Source organism: Seriola aureovittata, chromosome 22, assembly GCF_021018895.1.
Source record: "Seriola aureovittata isolate HTS-2021-v1 ecotype China chromosome 22, ASM2101889v1, whole genome shotgun sequence".
Lineage (NCBI taxonomy): Eukaryota > Metazoa > Chordata > Actinopteri > Carangiformes > Carangidae > Seriola > Seriola aureovittata.
In genome coordinates, this window is record NC_079385.1 from 11,402,713 (window position 1) to 11,426,342 (window position 23,630).

General features: G+C 39.9%; 1 long non-coding RNA gene across 2 annotated transcripts in view; it reads left to right on the forward strand.

The window, feature by feature from the left end:
* The first annotated feature begins 595 nt into the window (after positions 1 to 595).
* The window catches only part of LOC130163797 (uncharacterized), a 55,954-nt gene continuing 32,919 nt past the window's right edge, over positions 596 to 23,630 (forward strand). Inside the window, exons 1-4 of one of the 2 annotated variants that reach the window (XR_008826521.1) lie at positions 596 to 763; positions 2,724 to 2,814; positions 5,357 to 5,430; positions 17,885 to 17,971. This is a non-coding gene — a long non-coding RNA (uncharacterized LOC130163797). Of the gene's footprint in view, positions 764 to 2,723; positions 2,815 to 5,356; positions 5,431 to 8,843; positions 9,002 to 17,884; positions 17,972 to 23,630 lie in introns of those variants that run through there. The other variant, XR_008826522.1, reaches the window with a different exon arrangement.

Sequence of the window (23,630 nt, forward strand, 5' to 3'; positions counted from 1 at the left end):
TTACAAACGGAAACTACAAACAGCCCAAGTGGGATGTGACAGTCTCATTTACATCCATCAGATTATACATGTTCTGAAAAAAAAAATTGTCAAAAGAGATGATGCTCAATTTTTGGGTGTTTTGGGGGCTGTCCTCAACTACCTGGAGAAAACCTGAACCTAGTTTTTAGATATTTCTATCAATCTATTCATTTGTGCTCCCTCCATGTAATCAATAGACTGAGCGATCAGTCTACCCTCCGCCCTTTATTTTCATTTATTATTTCTTTCAGATTTCCATTCTTCTTACTTTAATCATTTACTTATCAGCGACAAACATATTGATTAACATCAACATGACCTTATTTTATCAAATGTAGCCAAAAGGATCATTTTCATCTGCAGTCCCCTAATTTTGTTCTTGTAAAATGTCTAATGACTAGACCTAAATTATATTTTTTTGGGGTAGCGTACGTAAATTATCACAAACGCTTCCATTAATTCTTAAACCTAGAGAATCATGTGATTTTAATCGTGTCATTTAGTCGCCTGTCAATGACATCATATCCCCTATGCGCATGCCTCGGCGTTGAGGTTGCCTGTCACAAACTTCAAATTGACGTTAATCTAGTTTTAAGCCACATACACGGGACTCATGGACCTTAAATTATCGGAGAAAAAAGTCAGGCCAATGTTAGGCAGCTCAGCTCCGGGCCGCTGGAGACGTCGGCTGCCGGTAAAAATCTGCTGAACGTCTGGTTCATAAACTATTAAAGAAGCAAAGGTAAGCAGTCTGAGTTTCCAGCTACTCCCTGTCCACCAAAGCGCATGCGCGAATCACAGTTTTTTAACGTGAAACTGCGTTATGGTTGTTTCTACGGGTTTAAATCCCCCTCCGTCTCTTACGGAGAGGAGGACACCGCTGCGCATAATTCGGCTGCCGGTAAAAAGCTCCTGAACGTCCGGTTCATAAATTAAAAGAGAAAAAATCAAAACAGAGATTAGCAGCATCTCAGCACCCTATCATAAAAACAGCACCAGGGGTTAGTTTGACACAATCAAATATATATATATAGGCCTATATTTATAGTTTTATTAATATTTTAAATTTGGAGCACAAATTGAAAATAGGGTTTAGTTTTTAACACCTAACATTTATGTATATAAAACTTGGCCGGTAATATGATAAGAGTGCACCGGAGAAATTTGGTTTCTAGTTCTCTTGTATAATTTGTGAACCCAAACAATACATCCTTTAAACAAAGTATAAAAGCATCATAGATAAAGTCCAAAAATGAAGCGACAGATGTGTTGCCACAGATTACGAAACAGGTGAAAGACAGTCTCTGGGTACATGTCACAGTAAGTGCAGGTTACGTCAATGTCCTCCTTGAATCTTACCAAAAATTATTTGACAGGGTCGCAATGATGCATGAACTTAAAAGAAATCTCTTAAACTTTGTTAACTAGTAATCATCTGTTAGGAAGAGTCCATGGGAAACAACAACAACTCCCATGATCCCACATTATTCCGTGACGTCACCCAACGTCATCTTTTGTTATTGTTTTGATTGAGAGACCCTTAGCGGCAGAAGTTACATACTGTGTGTTGAAGTTGATTGGTGAGAATATAAATTTAAAAAAATATACTTTGGAGTTAATGTCAGTTGCTCTTTGGGAAAGGGTCCGTGCTAATGGTACCCATTAGTTGTTTTTGTTTTTTACATGGGAAACCAAAGGTCAGGTTTAATAACTGTCATGGATCACTGTGTTGGCAAAGGACAGCTCAGCAGCAAGGATATTGCTGTTATGGTAAACTCCTTATTTACAATGCCACTATATACCTGATGTATGACTAATCATCACTCTATGAATTAAGTAATTTGATAGAACCCTTAAATATTAAAATCATATATTCATTACAACCTGTAAAAGCCCTTAGCCTGTGTCTCAGCTGGGAAACTGGACATTTCCTGCATCTGACAAGTGAGAATTCCTCATGAAATCCAGGCAGGGATTATTCTTGTAAAAAGAAATCTGCTAGGAAATGGGAGTTTGGAGACAGTGAAAAGCAATTTCAATTTCCAGTCACTGCTGACTGCTGTCTGAGCTGTCACTGAAAACATGAGAACTGATTCTGATAGGAGAGGGTAAAAGGAATTACACTGGGATGTGGGGTATCCAAGTTGAGCACAGCTGGTTGTATTACTGTAATATGTGAATGTCTTGTTTTATCACACTTTAATTTCCTCAAGGGACTCTTATTTTACACCTTGTATCTTTGGCTTAAATGAATTGCCATTCCCCTGGGTGCTGCCCACATCCAGATTTCTTTAAAATATATTCTGGAAGGGGTTTTGCTGGCTGCTTTTTCAGCCTTGTACTTCAAATTCATGCAGACATTCACTCAGTGCAGCTGCAGTCTGATGCCGTTGGCCACTGAGCAGCTCCACTGGAGCGATTTGGGGTTTAAGTGGCTTCCTCAAGGGCACCACAGTGGTGTTTGTTGAGGGAGCTGAGAGTGTTGCTCATTCATTTTCCACACCTAGACATCCTCAAGATTATCTGTCCCGAAACCTCGTGTTGCAAGTTCAAGTAGAAAAGAATAATTCCATCCCCTGTTTCTGTGATTATGGCACGTCCAACCAGAGCAAGAAGGTGTGTGTGTGTGTGTGTGTGTGTGCGTGCACACGCATGCACGCACGTTTCTCAGTTTCCTTTGTTCTCACTCTCCTGTCTTACAGTCTGTCTTGTGTGTCCCATTTCATCCTGCTGTATAATGGAAGTGGGTGACAGCCACATCTGAAGTCAAGAGATGAAAGACATCATTTACAAGTAGGTGTCTGCTCTCCCTCTGTGTGCCTTTTACACACACACACACACACACACACACACACACACACACACACACACACACACACACACACCACACACACACACACACAGCAAACTAAATACTCTAAATGGATGGGCCAGCCACAGTAATAACTGAAGATGGCATGCAGTACGTTACCTTTTAACACAACAGTGCATGCTGACATTAAATGAAGTATGGAACAGAATGATCTGTTTTAAGGGTGTTACTAAATTTAAAATTCAATTCATTGCGAGTGTAACCCCGGGGACTTTAAGTCATTGAACAATGAAGTCCTGCACTAGTCTAAAACCAAGACCCGAGCCTCTTCTCCACCAGACTGCCTACACTGCCAACCCCGCGTCTGAAGCTTTCATCCATTACAAACTGTATCTCATTGTCAGCTTTCCTATTTGATTTGTCCGTCTTTTTTTGGCTCATCAGTCATCTGTGAAGCACTTTGAACTGCACTGATCTGTCTGAAAAGGCTAAACAAATAAGGTTTGATTGATTGATTGATTGATTGACTGATTGTTAATTCACCTTGCGTCAGCTACATTGTCTTTTCTTAATAAATTAAACATGAAAACAATCAAGACAAACCTCCTCAAAGCCCAAAACTTTACCCAATACAATGGCTAAACCTGACCTAAGCCCTCATACTATAGCTAGCTAAACAAGACAAAAATATGAAATTCATCTCAAGGATTCAGTCTGGCTTTAATAGAGATTCTCTTTCAAGGAAAGTCATATTTTCCTTTTTTCTTGTAATTAGTACCGAATTACTTTCCAAGAAACGTGGTAAATTACCATAAAATCATTAATTAATAAGAGTTAATGGCCATGTAAAATAATTATCTATGTAATTAAAAGTAAGGGTAGTGGAGAAGTAGTGGTTTTGGTGTAAATAATTAGGCCTGTTTGCAGGTATTATCACTGATAGAGGAAAGCTTAAATGATACTGATGAAAATTAATTCCTCAAGGAAACGCGTGTGTTGTTGGTGGGTTAATACAGCTTTCATTAGATACATTCAATAACTGACAATGACACAAGCTTTTCGTTCACCTCCTGCTCCATCCTTTGTTTCTCCTGTTTGCGAGTGAAACCTTGAGACCATCTTACTTTTTTTTTTCTCCAATTCTAAGAGACATAACCTGCCGGGTTTGATTGTGTTTTCGTAATCTCTGCTGTTCCTTTTATTCTGCATCCTACTGTACCCTGTGGCATGCACAAGCGCTATGAGGGGTTAGAGTATACGACCTGCACTGGCGTCAACCCTCTGCACCTTGTCTTGATGCCCTTGAGCAGTAATTGGTTGAATCCCTCCAGAATCTGACTTGAGGGCACAGAAATCCACTGCGCCCCAATCAGCCGGCTGTCAATCATTCTGCCAACTAAACTAAAGCCAGGGATAACTAACAGGCTGAGATTGGAATTTGGAGTTAGAGAGACATAAATCTTTACGACAAGTTTGTGCTTGGCCTGGTAGTGCTCTTTATAGGCAGGGCTATCACCAAACTGATGATAGGGATGTTGCCAACATGGCAGTTAGGAGGAAGCCCAACATCCAATTTGTCTTTCACAAAGACAGAGAGGATGTGCAATTTTCTCGTTCTCGATATGTAAAAGTGACAACACAGAGACAGCCCTAATAAAAACACTGAAGAGATGTTTAGCTCTGGTTCACAGACCAAGACAAACACATGGGATTTAGGAGAAAATTGATCTCTTATTACAGTATTTGTACTCAAATATGCAGACAAACACCATATTTAACCCATCAACGGTCTTCTCAAGTGCACTTTGTTAAAATACGTCCGCGCCCAAAAAAAATTTGGGTGCACCATGGGTTTTTAACTTTTCATGTTGCTCCATTCCAGCAGAAAAATCACTCTGGGCATCCATTCTGTTATTTTTCATAGGCATCTTCTTAATATTCAGTTTAGTGTTAGAGGGCTTACCAAACAGTATCATGTTTTTTAAGACTTTGTAGAAAAACCTTTCAAAAACATGTTCTCCAAAATAGTAGAAATGTCCATCAATGGCAAAGTATTATTGCGAATAATTTTAACCAAGACTCAATATTGTCATGGAATACAAAGTTTCTTTGCTATAAACCACTGTCAATATGATAAATCCAATTTTATTCCATTAAATATTTGTTGAAAGTATCATATCAGTTATTTTGACATGAAGATGTTTCAATTAAAATGCAGGCAGTAATATTGCCCAGCTCACTCTGATCACTGGAGACAGTCACATCTGACTAAAGGAGACTTAGAGAATTACTTTTCTTGTATTTGAGTACAGATCAGCAATGGTTAGTAGAAAACTACTAAGATTGCAGCTAAACACAGATAAGCAATTGTGATCTGAACTGCATAGTGTGACATTTTTAGTTAATTTTGAATTTATTAATCTTTAAAAAACATTTCATGTTTATGTTATATGTAAAATCTTAACTTTACAGTATAAGATATGTATGATCATAATAAAAATGTTTTGCATTTACCTTAAATAGGGGAAAACGTCTGCAGTACTGTAAATGGACATCTCTACCATTTGTTGAAGGCTCATCATTAAAAACTGAACATGGTAAGTCAAGAAATATATACATATATAAAAATAACATATACACACACACACACACACACACACACATTATATTGTCATTGTTAGTGCCTCAGGGAAGTAAGACATGCAAACATTTCCGCTGCTTTTTATGCCGTGAGAGTGTTAAGAGACGAAGATATTCTCTAAAGTGGTTGTACAATATCCAGTTCTTCCTCTCAGCACACAAATACAGAGCTTTTTATTTGCTCTTGGCGGTTGAGGTGTGAATTTATCTTGTGTTTCCTTGCGGACAATAACGGCAGAGTAGCCTCGCAGTCAGAGAAACCATCCTGCGAGCCATAAAGTCCCACAGTGGATCTTCATAACCCCCAGTGTCCACCCTGCAGAAGTGTCCTTTTAATCACCACGCTAAATCTTTACTGGGTCCAGGAGCAGCTGACCCTGCCATCTGACCTTCCTGGTGGGGGAAGCAGGCAGTAACACAACAGCTCAAGGATCGATAGAGAATTAGGAAGTTCACAAGCCATATTGCTGCTGCTCGTTGATCACACAGGAAGGACAGCAGTCGACAGTAATCCCATGCAGAGGTGATTAATGCAACAAAATGATGAGCTGCACCAACACAATCATTCTTATCCCTCTCTTGGGGATACTCACTGCTATAAAGTTAGGGATGGTAGTTATCGCACAAATGTACATGTAAAGACTTCACTTTTATCCCTCAGACTAAGAGTCTACAGTCACACTAGCAGTTCTGTGAGGCTGTACTTACAGTGTTTGGAGCTAAATGCTAATGTCAGCACCCTAACATGCTCATATATTGTAGATCAGAGGAAGGCATGTTGCGAGTCTTTCCGAAAGCCACATCCGTCTTTCAAAGCCTCAACGCCCACTCAGAAAATCTTCAGTATCAAACAAGTGAAGAGACAAGAAATGACTGATTTCACAGCTGTCAGTCTACACTTTCCCAGATAGCAAAATGAAACTTCTGGCCCAATATATGCCTGGGTCCTCGGCCCGAGTCTGGCCCATATACTTCCACATCTGGGCAGATTCCGGTCGTTATCCTCCAGTATTGTCTGACATCCACAAGATTTTCTGTGTGTCCGCCAGAATTGGTCTAAATGTGGAAGTAGCATCTGGCAATCATGCTGTGTATGGGCCAGATTCGGGCCGTGGGACTGGGCGTATAGTAACCCTGCTAATAAATAACACAGCAACTGGAAACAGCTATCAATGTGTTGTAACGCTCTGAGCATTAAGATACAGCACAAGGTCTTTGTAAGTGTCTATGTTGTCTCCACGTTGCGACTTAAAAGCACATAAACAAACCAAACCAAGTTGGAAGCATGACTTCCAATCCATCTGAGTGTCTGTATCAAATGTAGTGCCAGTTCAATATCGAGACATTTAAGTAAAACATTTGACCTGTAGGTGACGCCAAATTAAAAGTCAGGGAATTAATCCTCTGGGAACCATGAATGTTTGTAGCAAATTTTCATGGAAATCTAACCAACAACTGTTGAGACATTTCACTACAAACCAAAAATGTTAAGCTCCTGATGTCAACAGGGGATTAGATTAATTGGGACTTTGGGATTCATCCTCTGAGGGACATGAATGTCTATTAAAAAAAAATGAATTGGAAATCCATCACTAAGAGTGGTGGCCCGACCAGCTAAAACGTTGCAGCAGAATAGGTTAATCGTCACATTTAATCTAAATGTTGTGCTTAAATTTATTCCAGCGCTTGAGGTGGTTTACACCATCTCCGCCTGGCATCATCCTTTAGACCCATGCTGAGCACCACTCACATTAAAATTCAGATTGATCAACGCTATCCCATAATTCATTTCTGCTCTGGTGGGAGCATTGTCACAAAGCACAAGTGGCCATCTAGTTGTTTGATGAGCATGATAATTATTTCAGCCATATGCCAAGGCTTTCCAAAGCACCTGATCTGAACCCAGCAGCAGGCAGGGATATGGACTCCAGCCGAAAAACACTGTTTGCCTCTGACAAACCATCTTTATTGATATTCTCTTTATTCATTATTTGCTCCTTTTTCTCTCGTTGTTAGCCCTTTTTATTTTATCATTTTCATCTTGGCCATTCCTTCAACCCCCCCCCCCCCCCCCCCCCCCCCCCCCACACACACACACACACACACACACACTACTAGTTCCATCTCTTGCCCCCAACCCCCACCCCTATCCCGTTCTCTTGATTATGTCGAGCCATAGTCGGGGAAAGTGTCACTATGGAAACAGGGGCAGAGGCAGTGGAGGGCTCTCTATGGGAGAGAGGGGAAAAGAGCCGAAGAGAGAAAGAGAGAAAAAGACTGGGAACTAGCCGATGCTGAGGAATCCATGAGTGGTTATCTGACGCAAATCTTATTTAAAAAAAAGAACAGGGCAGGTAAAACATGAATTTCATTCGCAGGTCCGTGGTGGAAAAGCACAGCATGGTGGTATAATATCATCTAAAGCACCTTACTGTGCCATAAGTGCCTTTCTGTTCTATTTCAGTATTTGTCAGGCCACTCTCTGAGCAGTTTCTTTTCATTGAGATGGTGGGAAAGCTATGACTAACGTACCAGATGTGATGAGATATGACCGCTGACTGTACAAAACACGTGCAACAACCTTTTGATATTCAGTTCCAGCCCCATACATTCTCGGGAATCTTAAAAAAAATCCTCCATTATCTCCTCTGCCTCGGTTTATCTACATCTCTTCCTCTGCGATTGGTATCATTTTAATAAGGGAAATCAAGAAGTGATTGCAGCTTTTGCCTGAATTCACTTGATCTCCACACGACAAGTGAACGGCACTGGACCATGATATGAGTCCACAGTGGAGCTGAAAGGATCAATCGATTACTCAATTAGTCTCAGGACAGAAAATTAATCATCTCAGACAGTTTTTTGGCAAAAATACCAAATGTTGGCTCCAGTTTCTCTTCTCTGTCTCACGTTATAGTAAACTGGATATCGTTAGGGTTTGGACTGTCGGTTGGATAAAACAAGCAACTTGAAGACATCAAGCTGGATTCTTGAAATTTGTCCTTTTATAGACAAAACTGTTATTGGATTTACTGGAAAAATTCTTATATATCAAAAATAGTTGTTAGTCGCAGCTGTAGTCCGCCGTGCCATGTACTGTCATCACATAGATTTTGGATTTTCTGAAGCATGGAAATCATAAAACTCACCAGATGTTTAAACAATAATTTTAGCAAAACAGCAATGAAAAAAAGTAAGGATAAAAGCCTTGATTTCCTTTGTCACCCTTGAGTTTGAGGAGTAGGGTGGTGTAGGAGAAAGGAGAGGCAGGAGGGAGCAGGTTAGAAAAAGGGGAGGAGTAAAAGGGGGGGGGGTCAGCATGGGAGGGAAGTATGATAGTGAGAAGGGGCTGAGACTGTAGCAGAGCGAGCCAGAGGCAGGGAGGCGGCAGTGAAGGAGCAGCCCTCCTCCTGAGTCTCCATCCCAGAAAAGACACAGAGAGAGGGGGAGAAGAAGTCAGAAGACAGTCCCGCCTCGCCAGTGCATCCCAGCAGCTCCTGAAGTTAAAACCAAGGCGTCCGCTTTGAGGTACGTTAACCTCGCGCTGTCTCCGTTTGTGCCTTCTCCTTTCGTCCTTAGCAGGACTGTGTGGACCAGCAGCAGTCAGGCGCTGGGGGTGTTAAGTAGTGTGTCTGTGTGCTAAGATCCTGCCAAGTACAAGGCTTTTCAGCATAAGGTTGCACTGTGTGTGTGTGTGTGTGTGTGTGTGTGTGTGTGTGTGTGTGAGTAGATGGAGCAAAATAAGGGTCCAATTTAACAAAATGTCAGCAGCGATTCTGCTGAGATTTAGTTTCTTTGACATTTGAAGTCTGACAACATTTCCTGTTATCAGACTCGTTCACGGTGCGACCTGATGTTACAAAGGACACTGAAAAGAGTTGATTGCATCATAAACGAGGCTCGATTGTTGTTTCTTTTCTCTTCATCCTTTTGCTCACAGTTGTACGGTTGATGTGCAGAGCAGAGCGCATCACCAGGAGCTGTGAAAATGAGCTTTTTCTATTTCTCACTGGCATGTGCACTCCCCAAAGCTTGTTGCAACTCTCTTTTGCCAGGTCGTATTTTAACAGGTTTTAAAATGGTTTGAAATGCACAAATTTCCCCGCTTTATGACAATACACACTCAATATTGTAGTAAATAGACTATATCTTTTGTAATGTCCAATGGCATTCCTTACGTGTTAACAAATAATGAATGAATACAGTTTTCAATGCAACCGCAGTCATTAAAATAAGTGTGAAATATGACAATTATCGAAAACTGCACTTTATCCAGCCCTCTGCAGCTAACAGACTGTTTCTCTGAGTCTCCTAAGTATGTGTCAACCACTCTCTTCATTAGTGCCATTAAGGACAGTCTAATGTTATCAGGCACATTTGCGGTATTGATCTGCTAACCTGTTCTCAGGGGGGCAATAGCCCAGACAAGCTCCTGGTCTTCATTTTTAACCATGCTCTTTATACAGCCGATACCATTTCAGGACAGAGTGGAGAATTATTGAGTGGACTAGCGCAGGGACTGTCTTTGTGCAGGTGTCATGATGTCATCCTAGCTGGACCCTCTCCTTGCAGGCTGCACAGTGGAAAAAAAAAAATATATCTTAACATTTAGAAAGAGGAAGTGAACTGTACTGTAATAACAAAGAGCTCAGCAGAAGATTGAAAGCCTGTTGGCAAATTGGTGTTTCAATGTGATAATTCCAGTGTTTTTCTAAAAGCACTTTGTCTTGTGAGTCTGATATGCAGTTCGAACACAGCGCTTTATACGAAGCACTTCATGTAAAATTGAAGAAGTGAAGAAAGTCTTTTTTCCAGTGGCATCGTGGTATAGCAGGAGCTGCGCTGTGGGCTGCAAAACATATGATGTCATGTCATTTTGGCTGCTTCAGCTGCTTTTTAAAGCAAATGATTCTTGAGAATTCACAAAGAAAAGGTGGATTATACCATGAAATACATTTAAGAAAAAGCAGAATACACTTGACTCTTTTTGGGATTGACCAAAAATATTTCTGATTGCAGCAAGTATTTCTGTCATTTCCATAATATCCGCAGCCTTGTGGTGGCAAATAAGTGCCTTTTTACCAGCTTTCTACCGCTTTGCTGCAACTTGCATAATAATTTAGTGGCTTAGCAGTCCTATCTTGTAAGAGAACGTACCTCATTATTCATTTTCAGTACGTGTTATAATATTCTCTGTGTAATCTCAACTCAAACAGTGTTTATTTACTGATTTCCTGTGAAAAATTCAGGGTGCGTTTTGCATAATACCTGTTGATAAGACCACGATGGCTATCCTACTGACTTGACTTAGAAGACAAACAATTGTAATAATTAGCCCATCATATTATAGATTTGACTTATTGTCCTGCAATTTATTAAGCATATGATTATGATGTACAGTATTACAAGGGCTGCAAGTTAAAATTATTGTCATTATCGATTATTCTGCCAATTATTTTCTTTATTAATCAATGAATCTTTCTATAAAATGTCCATTACACCTTTCCAGAGCTCAAAATGATGTCATCAGGTTTCCTGTTCTGTCTGAACAACCGTCCAAAACTCAAAAGATATTCAGTTTATGATCAAAATAAATAATAATATTAAAAAATAAATAAAAACAGCAAATATTCACATTTGCAGGCATTTTTGCTTTGAAACCTAAAGGTGGTAAATGATTAATTGCTGAGCAAAATTGCTGCTGGTTAATTTTCTGTTGATCAACTATTCGATCGATCAACTAATCGATTGATTGTCTTGTTTCAGCTCTCTCTCTCTCTCTCTCTCTCTCTCTCTCTCTCTCTCTCTCTCTCTCTCTCTCTCTCTCTCTCTATATATATATATATATATATATATATATATATATATATATTACATTCCATGCTAAAAAGCGGTGTAAACGCGCGGTTCGCTTGCAGTTGTTGCAGTGTTGAGGTCAGACTCTACAAACTGTAGTCCTACAGTAGATGCATGTATTCATGTGCCTGTGGGCAGCATCTGTGTATGTGCGGACGTGCATGTGGATGGCAAAGAGAGTATATGGAGATCAATGCAAGCAGCTGTTCTCTCTACACTTCAAACGCTGCTCTGTTGTTGGCGCGGCAACGCTCCGACAAGGCTCGCGCAAGGGGATCAAAGGCTAATGAGACAGCCATCGCACAAACGCACCCGGCAGACCCATGAATATTGATACGGCTCAGGAGAGAGATGGAGGCAGGGTGTCTTCAATCGCTCAACAGCAGCCTGATAAATGAAAGAGGGGGAGGGGGTGCAACCCTACTGTACGTTGGAAGGACTTTGGGATTTGAATCCAGAATATGTGGTCAAGTGCTGAACAGACTGGTGACAGATTGAGATTTTGGCTCCATCTACTGTATCTTTCACTTTTAATATGTTTTAAGTGCAGTAGCTGCCACTGCTCTTACATCAGCTTACATTACAGAGAGTCGCATCATTACAACACTGAGAGTCCAGCGACATCTCCCACACTGACATCAACCAAGTCCGAAAGCTGATAAATGTAATGAAGTTTCTGAAAGGCCTTAATCTAGCCGAGCTAAAACGATTAGCCCATTAATCGATTAGGTGACTGACAGAAAATTAATTTACTCCTATTTTGATAAATGCTTCACTGTTTGAATGATTTCTAAAGCTCCAGAGTTCTAGTTCTCCATAATTCAACGATTAAAGTAGAATTTAAAAAATATTCTTAAATAGATTAGATCGTTTATTAAGATTTTAACTCATGTTATCTGCCATTTGTGTTTTCGTGGTGAAGCCCATCATCATGAGGCTGAGTGAAAGGGATTTACTGCCTGTCTTTCTTTTATGTCATTGTAAACTGAAGATCTTTGGACACTTTGTGGACTAATGGACCATTTTTTCACGATTGTCTGACTTTTTATAGCTCAAACAATTAATCAGTTCATTAAAAAAATAATTTGCAGATCAACTGACAGTTTTTATTACAATGAAATATTTCAGCTTTTTTAATTTATTTTTTTATACCTGAAATCAAACTAAATCCACGTCTAAACAGCTACTTGTCATCTCTGTAATCACTGCAGCCGGAAACCAAAGCGTGCAGATTCTGTGCCATCAGAGTGAAGCTGATGCAATATTTGTCTTCTTCTCTGCCTAATGTCTGCTACGACAGATACCACTGAGTGTACCATTGCCTGAAGGTGACATGTCCCCCACAAAGTAATGCGTTGTGTTTCTTACCTCGAGGGGGTGGTTCTATTGTCTAGCAGCGCAGTTAACCTCCTGAGTGCCAGCAGTGTGTCTGCCCCAGTGGTAGATGGCTATATGGCATCTTAAAATTAACTCCCTCTCTTGCTTTATCTGTCTAAACATCGAGAAGCATCTTCCCCCTCTGGCTAAGTTTGTAAAACAATTACTAAACCCAGCGAAGGGTGATGTTTAGGATTTCACCGTCCAACACATCCAACTGAAGGTAAAGAACACAATGACATTTTTTGTTTTTTTTCTTTTTTCTGGGTGATGTGTCATTTCAGCCCAGTCCCGCTGTCAACAGGCGGGCAAATAGACACTGGAGGGAGGACGAGTAGAGCAGCAGGCAGGCAGGGAGAGGGAGAATGATGCGGCAGGAAGGCCATCTACAGTACGTGGGCGACCGTGCCTCCATCTTGACTCAGGCTCGTAAATCAAGCCTCCCCTCCAGGGCCTATCTTCCATTCTCAGACCTTCGCAACAGCTTGTTCTCCAGCCTGTGACGAGAGGGGCTGTTGTCACAGCAGCCATCGATCGTGTGGGATGAGTTTGTCGGACCGGGGGATTTCACCCATCTGAGCGCGGTCACTGAAGTGTTCTGTCTTGTCTCTGTGTCTGTCTGTGGGCTACATGTTCTGTCGAATGCCACCAGCTACTGTCAGCTGCATCTCAGACTTTCAGAACAAAATAAATGAGTGTTTCACAAACTTATTATATAATAATTAAGTATCGTCGTCCGTTTGGATCCTTTAAATGTACCGTTCTTCCCTGCTGTTTTTGTATGGATTAGGTAAACAGGATATGACGTTTCAATCAGTGAGGTTTTAGAGTCGCTGGTAGGTGGATTGTGTTACCTTTGGACAGAGCCACGCTAGCTGTTTCCCTCTGTTTCCAGACTTTATGCTAAGCTAAGCTAACTGCTGCTGGCTCCAGCTTTACATCTCCCATACAGATGTGTGAGTGGTATCAATCTTCTCATATAACTCTAGGGAAGAATGCAAATAAGCTCAATTCCTAAAAATGACCAACTATTCCTTTTAATATTTAATGTCACATCTTTATATTAAGATATTAGGAGCTCCAATTAGAATACAGAGCTGTCATACTTGCAGAGAAAACATTTAAACAGCGCAGTTTAATAAAACTGAATGTCTTTGACATCTGCGATTGTTAATAATGTCAACAAAATTAACACAATAGCAAAAAAATGACAAAAGAGCAAACACACCTACAGTTTGTTTGGGGAAATGGGCTCATTAACCACTCAAAATTATTCACTAAGGAGACTGTTGTTTAATCTCTGTGGGTTCAGTGTTTACTGTGCCACGGTGCATATGCTAATGCATTTCAGATGATGTTCAGATAGAGTGAGCATGTTTGTTTATGTGCTAAACCAGTGTGTATCGAAGTGAACCCAGTGCAGAGAGGTGAATAATCCTCATTATTTGCAGTTTCTTTGTTCCATTTGACCTATAAAGCAAACAAACAAAGACGAATATGTTTTAAGGAAAACCTTAAAGGCGATGAAATGCTGAAATGAATTCACGGAGTTCCTCGTTGCGAATCGTGTGCTTCTTTAGAGCTGCTTATGAAAGCTTCAGCTGTACGTTAGGATCTCTTTGGTGTTGCTCCTGTTGTTGCTGGGTTCATACATGACTAGACTGACAATATGTTTTAATGAGTACAGGGATGGGAAACCAAATGTAAATCAAATGCAAATGTAATTTCTGAATAGTGGTTCTTAAAAAACAAAAAACAAAATAGAAAGTTTAACCCTGCACAGTGATGGATTTCCAATAGTATTTTCACCCAAGTCAGACTACTTTAAAACCAAGTAGTTAAATTATTCACCAGCTCTCACTCCTCCCTTTTAAAAGCCAATTAGGTGAGCGTTTCATGGAAATCAGGGACTGTATTTGATCTCCTGATGTCATCTTGAATTCAAGAGGGAATAAATTACACAAATTTGACAGTTCCAAAATTAAAGACCCCCATCCGTCTGTCAGGTGATTACCTGACAAGAGTCAGTTCACCTGACGCATAATCCACAATTATGTGATTTTATTTTATTTCTTTATTTATTTTTCACCCCTCCGGCTCATTTGACGCACATGTGCACACAGATAGTCTTTCCTCTGTTTCATTTTCAACACATATTTTAATTGCTGATTTCTGATTTAAGGCATGGAAAGGTACAGTTAAATTATAAAAGGTAACAATTTACAACTAAGATTTAAATGTCCAACACAAAAAAAAAAAAGGGTTTTACATGGCTACGTAAACTCCTTTCATCATGCAGAGGAACTGAAAAAAAAAAATGATATAGACCAAAATGGATTTCATCTCACCAGTCTAAGAAATGGCATGTAAATGAAAATGTATTGAAAATGATAATAGCAGTAATATTGCGCCACCATGTCACCAGTGCCTCCACATTCTTTGTCCTCAGGCAGTTTCAAAGCATTTCTTCATCTTGTTTCCTCACCCTGAAAGCCTAGTTTGTGCAACTCCACCAGCGCACCAGCACTCCCACTCAACCTCCCAGCCTGCTGAGAGCACTTGAAAGCAATTTTCTTTTAATCAAGTTCACTATAAAGGCCCCTCTGATGCCAACCTCAGCAACACTACCATTTTGTTTTTCAGCTCCATCTCTCGCTACATTATATTGATTTCTTCATGAGCGCTATGAAATACTGTTTACTGACATAATGAGAATTCTCTTTGAGTTTATTGGTCTTTCAGGACGGATACAAATATCGGTACACGCTTCAGTGGAGGCCTCATTTTTCAAATATCTGCATCTGCTTTAGAGCAACAAACATTTTTGTCACTTCACAGCGATGTTGTTGCACTGCAGGTCCTTGACCTGGCTCTACATTCCTTCACCCCAGGAGTGAAGGAGTGTTTAGATCTTTACCTAAGGAAAAGTACCAATATATGTAAAAATGACTCCTTTATAATCAAAAGTGCTGCATCAAAATCTTATTTAAATTACAGTATTAGCAAAAAATACATAAAGTACTTATTAAGGCTGCAACTGAATTGTTTTCATTGATTAATGTGCCAATAATTTTGTCAGTTAATAATTTAAAGTAGTGAAAAGTGTCCATGAGAACGTCCCACCGCCCAAAGACTTCAATTCACTTCATTTGCCCAAACAGCTGCTACAGACATATATTTAATTAACTATTATATGACAAAGAAGAGGATCAAATCCTCATCCTCACTCTTTAGAGGTAAAAACAAGCAAATGTCCTGCATCTTTGCTTGAAAGATTATTAATTAATTATCAAAGTTGTCGTCAATTTATTTCCCCTTGATTAAATTAACAATTAATTGTTGCTGCTCATTATATCATTGTACTGATGATTGAGTTGGAGTACATTTTAACATCTAATTGGGAATTCACTTATTTGTAGTTGGTACTCAAACAACTCATAGACAGTTTAAACATGACAACTTGCCCCAACAAGGCACTACTGTGTGGTATGAGATCACAGCCCAAAAAGGTTGGGAACCACTTGTTTAACCATTTAATAATACACTGTATTTTATTAGATTATCATGTGTTTTTTTTTTATGAATAATGAATAAAATCTTAATCTGTAAAGCATCTAGTAACTACAATTGTTAGATAAACATCATGTGTATTTGAGTAAACGTACTTTGTTACATTCCACCACAGCTTAGACGTTCTCCTTTTGAAGACAGATGGGATTTGTAGGTTTTTCCAGACTCTGTATGAGCTCACCCCATGCGCTGCCATCTCTTCTTCATGTCCTCGGGCAAAGACATTTCTGCTGTATCATACTAGTAAGGAACATATTTTATGGGCTTACCACTTAATAGTCAGTGACCTTGAGCGTGATGCTCTGAAATGCATATGAATGTTACCCTGCTGTACTGTTAATCCAGAGAGTGTTTAAACAAGAGCACCCTGTTAGACACGTTGTGACTGCAGACATACGCTGTATCCAACACTGCTGGTAAAGACTTGATTCATTTTTGAGTTGAATCAACAGGATATGTTAATTTAAGACAGACTGTTCATTATCAAATAATCAGTAAAAAGATTCATAGTCTCTGAGAGCAGTTGTAGCCTTTGGATGTTTGGATTTCCACCTTCAATTCTAACGCTCCATCGTGCAAATCAATACGACTGAAACCCAAAAACACAATAACAAAATGTGTCATTCTTCAGTTTTTATTACAATCAGAACCAGAACTGTCTGAGAAATCTTTGTAACCTTTTTGACCTTGATAAAAGTAGACTTTTAACTTTGCAATAGACCACTTGGTGCATTGTTCTAATGCTTTGCTACAGCACGAATATGTAGCTATCATGCTGAGTGAAAGTGAGACCAGAACAGTCACAAATATCAGATGGACAACAGGACATATTATAAATGCTGTAATAACCCGTTTTGGCCACTTGGGGCAGCTGTACACAATACTAACATACAGATAAGGCTAACGTGTTAGCAGACGGTTACCTACTTACACATCCAGCAGACACACAGCATCATTATTATTCATTTAGAGTCGTGTTTCTGGACACCTGGTGAATGTCAGTCCAACATTCACTCTCCTTTCAGCTCTGTTTTTGGTCACTACCAACATCTGAGAATATGTGGCTCTTTAGCTGCTAGCTTCAATGCTAAATCTACCACTAAGTAGTGGCTAACCTCTTCTGTTTGTGGCTAGCTGCTGGCCAGGTGAAATATAGCGGGTATTTAGAGCTGTTTCACAGAAACAGTGTGAATGGTCCAAAAAAGTAATATACTATACAGCAGGTTACTTGGCTACTTCAAGATGATGCGTATGGAATATACAGTAATCTTATAGTAATAACTTTTATTACTGTTTGTATGTACATATAGTTTATCTTTTGTCCAACCCTGTATGCTGCAGTTCATGTTATGTGAGCGTGTGTTTGCATGGTTCAATGCAGATGTGATTCCCTCACACCCTGGGGTAGACACTGGGTGTACAGTAGTTGCAGATGTGCTGTGATTTGTCCACAATAAAGACAAAAGATACCAGCCATTTTCTAAAATGACTGAATTGAAATTTCTATCTCCAGGCTAAAAAATATGCCCTCATTTAGTTTTGCTGGAATGAGATGGGTTATTGTTACACCACTGAATTTTCCTGCCATTTTATACATCTTGTCTGCAGGTCAAGAGGACATGATGTGCCATGAAGAGCGTTCGCTGTGACTGCACCTGAAAACCTGTCGGAGGACTGACTGTCCTGAACGCACAGGTGAGCCTCACTGTTCTTACTGTCTCCTCTCAAAGATTAATTACAAAGATCCTTGAAATGATGGATGGTAGCGCAAAGTTTAAATCCAACATTATGAAGTGTGAACAGTATTTGATGTGTCAGGACGAGACAAGTGATCCCTCAGCGTATTTATAGAGTTTTGTAACCGAAGCACTCACCTGAATATCTACTTGAGCAAAAGCACAATGAAATATCAATATTAATGATGCATTTATTATTCACTGCCTTTATCTGTAGAAAAGGCATTACTACAGAGAATGGGAGTCAATGGCTAAAGGACAGCAACTAAGTGAAAAAGGTTAGAAACTCAGAGATTGACGATCAATACTCCAGAGCTGTAATCCTCACCCAGGACTTAGCAGGACTGTTCTTTCTATGAATTTTAAAGTGGTCCTCATGTTACTATCAGAGAAGCTGCACATTTCACTTCCTTCTTTCACTCCCCTGCTGCTGCATTGATTCCCAAGAGGAAAACCTGTAGTGCCCGTGCAGGATGTAGACAGATTACAACACAGAGAGATTCAGCAAAGTGACTTCAGCCTGCACAGACTCACAGACCACAGCCTTGATGACTGTTTCCTACAGTGTGTAGCCTTTACAAACAAAATGCACATTTTCATGGAATACATAAAACCACATTAGTTTGAATGAAAGTCAACCGAACAATATTGTGAATTTTGAACTAAAACTGAACAGGAAAGTAACTTGTGCAGAAACAAATTCAAGTAAACTAAAACTCTTCATTACTCTTGTAAGAAATGGAAAAGATTATACAGAAAATGGTTAAAGCTATGGAAGTCGTTGACAAGTAATATATAATTGACTAATCAGGAGGTAATAGTTTAAGGAGAACTATTGTTACATAGATCGAGTATGGAGATTACATCCTCACCAGCTGCCTAGTTTTATTGAAACCCCAAAAAGAACTGTCAGCACAAAAGGTACTTTAATTAATAAAAAGGAAAAATGAATAAAGCCCTAATATATCTTCCTACTGGATATTAAAGTGCATTCCCTGTGCAGCAGAACTGTGTGAAAATGTGAATTTAAGTACAAGCAGAATAAAGGCTTCAATGTTAATAGGCACAGCTCCTTGACTTTTCCTATTTTCTGCTCCCACCTTCCGTTTCGATTTTCTGTGGCCCAGTTTATTTTCAGGAGAAAAACTGCAGTGCTGCAAAAACCTCAAGGTGATTATTTTCGCTATCTGTTTGTATCTACCTGTTGTAATGATGATGATATCCTCAGCTCAAGTTGTGCGACGATAATACAGAATTGCGCAGAGTTCACCTTCCAGTCTGTGTTAATGAGATGACTCCTGTGTCCACGTGTTGCTCTTTAATTTATAGACACCTGCGTACCCACTGTGTGAAAGACTATAAATGTGATCACAGTGTGAATTCAGGCAGCATTTTATCTGCAGCTATAGAGGCACAATATGGAGGTCTAGTAATTGTCCAGCAGTTCACTGGGCCATCTACCCTGAGGTAGTTATACTGGAAAAGATGATGTGAGTGGAATAAGTTATTTGCATTACTGAACATGGTCTTAAATCCCATGTTTTGTCACAGTTTTAATGATGGTACCCTCACTAAGCTCAGGTTGCATCGTATCAGCTCTGACCCTTGTGGACTGAATTCTGGTGACACTTTCCAATCTGTGTTAATGAGATGACTCCACTCTGTCTACGGGTCACAGTGATATTTACAGAAACCGCTGTAGCGGCAGAGATCCACGCCTCCCCGTGGCGCTCCCTTGCCTCATTTGCATAGCTTTCAGACTTCCCTTTCTCGCTCTCCCTCTTTCACCGCTCTCGCTGTGCTCCTCCATGATCGACAGGCTCCTTCGCACTTCTCTTCAGTTTGTGTCGCACATGTTAATTAAAGCCTCTAATTAGCTTTCCCCACTAAAAGACCGCATTAAATCAGAGTTGGAATGGCAAATGATTCCTGGCATTAGCATAATTGTGTTTTTGAAGTGTAAAGATTTGGGCATTAGGGATGCTAGTACGCGTTTTTGTTTCAGTGATTTGTTGTGTTTGGGGCTCGGGGCCCAAGGGGCCACTGAAGGTTGGCGGGGTGGGTTGTGGGGCCCCAGGACCCTACAGGGGCCACACACTAATGAGGCCTGCTACTCTCTGATGGAGCAGATACAGGGAAAACAAACCTGTGATGTGGTACCCTCAGGTGGTCCTGAGAGCCTGACAGTGCGGAACAGGACACTGGTGTGTGTGTGTTTGTGTGTGTCAGATAGAGGAGACAAAAAAGAGATAATGTTATTGTTTGTTTAAAAATTGCTATTATAACGAGTGATTGGCATCAACCCAGCCATTTTCCTAATGCATGATGGGATTGGCATAAGGCCCGAAGCAGGTATGGAATACAGATAAATGAATAGAACAGTCGACTTAATATAATGATCAATCTTAGGACTGTTTGATTACTTTCTTCAGTAAAATATTTATATTGAATTTGCCAGTGTCGTTGTTTACTTCTACGGAACATCACAAAACCTTCAGCTTAATTTAAGACCTTTCAGAATCACCTATTTTGATGTGTGGCGTTCTGGGTGAGACAATAGTCCAAAATTGTAGCGTCAGACAGGAAGTGTTGCCTTTTTTGTTTTCAATGAACAGAAGTTATGAGGTATTTTTTATACGAACTTGATTTTACCACGTTGACATATTATTCATAACATCCCTCTGTGCATAGACCTGTGCGTCTTCATTGGTAGCTGTATTGATATATTCTGGTCCAGCGAGAGTGATGCTTTCAGAATCGGCTTCCTTGTTAGTGTTGGTGAATCCACAGAGACTCTCATGCCCCGGGTCATGTCCTCTATCCCATGTGTGATATACCTGGATTTACTGGTGATTAGTGCTGTGCACATCCGCAGCTATCAAACCTGACTGAAGCTGTCCCCGTCCCATGAAATGCACCCGGGGGCAGACATGATGTACTTTTCAGGAACTTCCTCTGGGCGAACTTGCTCACTGAACTCACTGTGGCTAAATTATTCAGGGTGAACTTGTCTACTCAAAGGCACAGTACTGGAACAGTGACAGTTTGGGGGTTGTGTGATAGCTGAGAGTGTTGTCATATGAGTTATTATTGAACCAGCCAGATATACCACAATGCAGCAGATTCCCGCTCCGGCCTTGAATCTGCTTCAGGCATGAAAACCCATTAAGATGCATGCGAGGAAGCAGGGAGAGAGAGTTGAGGAAATGATGTAAGGAGAGAGAGGCTGCAGACTGAATTATCACCACTTCTACAGAAGGCCGCTTTTAATTTGATTAATTCTAATGAAATGATTTTTGTGTCAGTAGTCAAATCATTTCTGTTTCTTTGAGAGACTACACTTTATTATATAAGGACATGCTGCCATGTTCCTGAGGTGACAGATTAAATTATGTGGAATGATTTTTTTTTAATGGCACAAAAAATGTGCTGTGCAGTAGTCTAATATCTGTTTTTTTTATGTGTGAGGTTTGGACAGAAAAACATAGCAAGAAACACAAAGAAAATACAGAGAGCAAGACATGAGGAGGGAGGAATAAGAGAAACAGGCAAAAGACAGAAAGCAGGAGAAATATGGAGACAAGCAGCGCCAGACACTGTTTGGAAGTCTAACATTCATTATGTCTGTTTCACTGGTGCTGGTAGTTAGAACGCAGTAGGAGATCTCAGACAGCCATCAGAGAAACCAAGGGCACTGCCAGAGGCTTGATTTACACAACAAAGAGACATTTCACCCTGTGTGACCTGGACAGGACTTTTTTATTGTTTCTCAAAGTTTTGCCAAGTTTACGCCTGCAAAAAGGAAATATTCCTGTTGTACAAGCTGTGATTGTTGGCAGCTGTGCTCCCATTTCATCTCTATTGTATCCATACTGATTGCAGGTCAAGCTCATCAACAGGTGTAAAGTTATGAGCTTTACTGCAGTTGCGGTAAGAGGCAGAGCTCTGCTGCATTTAGAGAAAAGAGGTAGAAAATGACTGCTAGTTGAACTGAAAAATTTCTTTCATAAACAACAGCAATATACCATTTTAGATAATAATACACAGGATAGCAGCATGCAGTTGGCAAAGCACAGCCATGTAATTATGGTATCTCTGGTGTGAATACGCCCCCACGCCTTTTTTATTCTGTCTTTCCAATTCATTTAAAGTTTTTTGTCCACACAATTATCTAAGTGCAGTGTACTGGTATGTATAACACCACATAGTATAATATAACAAATATAAGGCTTTGCTAAGTATTGGCACAGCTGTTATGAAAAGATAAAGGACACAAAATCATTCCACATATTCATTTTGATAAGTTTGGGTACACAACAATGTCATAAATGAAACAAACAAGACTAACATTCTCCAGCCATGCTAGTAGCTCTGTACGGCTCAGGAACAGTGCTGCTTTGAGCTAAATGCTAATATCAGCATGCTAATATGCTCACATTAACAAAGCTAACATGCTAACGTTCAGCAGGTTTATCATTATTAACATTTTGTTAATAATTTTTAAGTAAGCATGCTAATATTTGCTAATTAGCACTAAACACAAAGCAGTGGTTCTGGTGAGTGTTGTAGGTATTTGGTCATAAATGATGAATCGTAACTACTACTACTACCACTAGATAAAAAAGTGAGGACCACCAAAGTTTTTATGGTTCATCTTAATGGGAACATCAATTTGTGAACCAAAATTGCATGTGGGCCTATCCAGAAGTTGTTGAGATATCTTGCTCAAAACCACAGTCAAAAGAGCCTCGAGTCATGCTGCTAGCATGGCTCAAAATGTTGATTAGCCATTTTTGCCTCTGGCAGCTGAAAAGCAGTTAGCGAAATATAAAAACCTGAGTTTAGTTGTGTCCTTTAACAATAAACTTTACCAAATAAAAAATACATTTCTTTTATTTTCTCCTTTTCCTCTGACAAACAGGTGGCGGCTAAAGCATGAGTGTTACACAGTCACAGGTCTGTGTTTCTACACGAGATCATTAGACTTTAAATGAACCATGATGTGCTTACAGGTGTGTATTTATTAGCCATTTCACAGCAGCTTGGGAAGCAACTCGGCTAACTGGAACCGAGGACCAAAGCAATCTGTTCAGTCACCACAGCGCAGAGAAAAAAACGGTTCAAACTTTCTTCTTCTGTGAGAGATTTAATCTATACTTCAATAGAGAAAAACTCATTACCTGAAGTTCACTGTATAGGTCATTTTTGTTTAAAATTTATCATTTTATTAATCAAGGACTACTGGTCCTTAAAGGTTTTCTCATTTTTTTTTGTGCTGCTAATTTTACATAAAAAGGAAGAGACATGTTTTTTCCGTGAAGCAGAAGCAGTGATTGTACAGTCCAAGATGATGGAAATATTACATGCAAATATTTGAAAGGGAAGTGTGTGCGTGTTCACCTTTTTGAGAGTGACAGATGGAAGAAAACCAATGACAAGTTGACAGGAGCAAGAATAAAATGATATTTTCATTTAAAAAAAAAAAAAACCCACTGCCTCATTTAAGATAGGCAACGGGAGATCGGGGCTCCAAATATCATGACACAAATATGACAGGTAAACACACACACACACACACACCCTCTGCAGCCCTGATTGAGTGTAAGTGTCTGCATTGG